At 31.3% G+C, this 3,144-nt stretch overlaps 1 pseudogene; it reads left to right on the top strand.

Annotated features, from left to right (window-relative positions):
- The first annotated feature begins 2,545 nt into the window (after nt 1–2,545).
- Nucleotides 2,546–2,680, top strand: LOC120367827 (U5 spliceosomal RNA; annotated as a pseudogene).
- Nucleotides 2,681–3,144: the final 464 nt, after the last annotated feature.

The following is a 3,144-nucleotide window of genomic DNA, read 5'->3' as shown; positions in this document are numbered from 1 at the left end:
TTTTTTCTAATATTTCAGGGAAAAACTGAAGTTTCCTAAGTCTTCCCTTAAACCTTGAAACTCTAATACATATATTTGATGACGATTTTTTCTTTGCAAAGTCTTCCAGTTATGATTAATGTTTTTATAGATTTGTATTAGAATAGGCATGTTAGTAGCTGTCTCTCTGTATACAAAATAAGAACACCCAATTTTAAATATTTTATTGATTATTGACATTTTTTATTTTTGACCTTTTAAAACATGTTTATTTGTTACATACAAATAGATTATATATGATACAATATCTATACATTTCAACTGATGAAATTATATTTTATTGCTGATTCAAGTAAAATAAGTAGTCTAAAAGTCAGTGATGAGATTTTATCAAAATGGTGAGCCACTGTTAGTAAAGTTGAAGACATAGACAAATTATAGTTTTTCCTTCTTTGTATTACTAGAAAAGTCAGAATGATTAAAACTGTGCAAACATACCTTGTGCTTTTTACATGACATGGAGGTCATTTCCAGGCTCATTTGTAGGGTCACTGTAGGCTCTTCACATGCACAATTACCTGGTAGTGCGTTGAAGAGTCACATAGTACATGGATAACTTCTTATAGTGAGGAATTGTCCTGACGCTTCAGGATATCTAGACTCTTTTGATCTCATTCAGTAAACGATAGTGGTACCCTTTAATCCATCCATTACTGTGGCTTCTGAAAAACCCTCACAAATTTCTGAAGCACACAATTTAGGATGTTTTTACCAGTGGTGTGAAATATTCAAAGAGTTAGGGAGAAATAAATGTTGGAATACATATAGAATATGTCAACCATTCACCTCTCTCCTTAAGGATCTTCCATAAAAGAGCATAAAAAAAAAAAACAAACCTCTTACTATGGTCTGAATGTTTGTGTCTCCTCAAAATTCATATATTGAAATCTTACCTTTAAAGGTGATGGTATTAAGAGGAGGAGACTTTGGAAGACAATTAGATCATAAATAGAATTTTTACCCTTATAAAACAGGCCTAAGGGATCTTTTTGCTCCTTCCGCCAAGTGAAGCCACAATGAGATGGTATCACCTGTGCACCGGAAAGTTAATTTATTGCAATAATCAACAATATTGGAATGAGAGTAAAAATCCTCTGTGAGGTACAACATATATATATATATATATATATATATATATATATATATATATATATACATACATTAAAAATACACACACACACACACACACACACACACATATATATATATATATATTTTTTTTTTTTTTTTTGAGACGGAGTCTTGCTCTGTCACCCAGGCTGCAGTGCAGTGTTGCAATCGCCACTCAGGTTCAAGCAATTCTCCTACCTCAGCCTCCAGAGTAGATGGGACTGCAATCACCTACCACCATGCCTGGCTAATTTTTGTATTTTTAGTAGAGATGGGATTTCACCATATTGGCCAGGCTGATCTCAAACTCCTGACCTTATGAACTGCCTACCTCGGGCTTCCAAAGTTCTGGAATTACAGGCATGAGCCACTGTGCCTGGCCCAGGTATATTTTTAATAAAAATTCCTTCAATATTTCCTCTAAACATAAAGACATATAATGAGAGTCAGGTCATTAAAACACCTCCAAGGTCTTCCAGTCTAGTCTGTAATCTCTGAAAAATTTATAGTAGTAACATTTTAGCCATAAAAATTATCCTTTAAAATCTCTCCCCATGGAATTCTTATAATACTGTTAGAACTTAAGAAATATGGAGCATTAAAAAACTGATTATTTCTATATCACTTTCTTCATAATGCAAATAAATAATTTTTGGACTCCCTGGAGAAAACCTCTAAGTTACTTTTAAATATTAAATAAATGCTTTTTTTTTTTTTTCTAAATGGAGGATCTAATTTTGGTACAACAAAAATTAAACAAGTTTTAAAAGTTTCTCATCATTTGATTAAGTGAGAATCATGTGTGCCTGGTGAATAATAACTGGCTATTTAGTCAGTGTGAATTACAGTATTTTAAGTAAGCATAACAGTCACACCATTTACTGTAAGAAATATTAGCTTTTTCAGAGGTGAGTGAAATGTGTTCTTCTTTTGTTTTGTAAATAATCAAGGGCATGATAAAACATATACATGTTTCTGTCTCTGAAAAGTGACAAAAGCAAGAGAACACATTCATTAACAAGACCCAAAGTATTGCCACTATGTAATATACTAAGAAAGTGACGTGTTAACAACTATGCCTTATGATCAAAGTATCAGTGTTCTTTCTTACTTAAAAAGTTATCCAGAGATCCAAAGATTATTTATTAACTAGACTTAATATTAGCCCATGGTTATACAGTTAATTAAGAATCTTGGATATTATGTTTTAAACTAACGCATTAGAAAGCATGAGTCAGCTTATATGAAACAATTTGTCAGACCTGTGACTCAATTTAGTTTAACACAGCCTTATATTAACCATAACGATAAATCATATTTTAGCTTATCTGATTAGTAAAGCAGTGTAAGAAATTTAGTAAGTTCAGATGAACTAGTGTCAACTAATGTGAAAACAAACACAAATCTGCAACTCACATCAAGAAAAAGCCATGTGTGTATAAATCTTTTGCCTTTTACTAAAGATTTCCATGGAAGAAGCCATGTAGCTGTGTGCATTTATTTATTTTTTATTTTTTGAACTGACAAATTAAAATTGTATAGATTTGTGGTATAAAACATGACATTTTAATATGGGTTTGCACTGTGGATTGGTTACATCAAGCCAATTAACATATGAATTATTTGATATGATTACTATTTTTTGTGTATGGAGAAAACACTGAAAATCCACTCAATAATTTTTAGGTATATAATATAATGTTAGTACTATAGTCATAATGATGCATAGTAGAGCTCTAAAATTTATTCCTCCTAACTGACCAACATCTTCCCCATCCTTTCACTCCCAGCCTCTGATATTCACTGTTTTACTCCCTGTTTCTGCCAATTCAAATATAGCTGTGTTTTTAAATCAAACTCATTCAAATAATGCGATTTATCTAAGAATTTACCTGGATGATGTAAACTTGAATTCTTATATAAAAATATTTCTTGCTTATCAGTAAAAAGAAAAAAAAATCTGTAAAAATCTAACACATGTAAGTATGAAAAGTT

This window comes from Saimiri boliviensis, chromosome 3 (genome assembly GCF_048565385.1).
Source record: "Saimiri boliviensis isolate mSaiBol1 chromosome 3, mSaiBol1.pri, whole genome shotgun sequence".
Lineage (NCBI taxonomy): Eukaryota > Metazoa > Chordata > Mammalia > Primates > Cebidae > Saimiri > Saimiri boliviensis.
The sequence above is the reverse complement of the archived record's forward strand: the minus strand, read 5'-3'. Positions and strand labels throughout refer to the sequence as shown.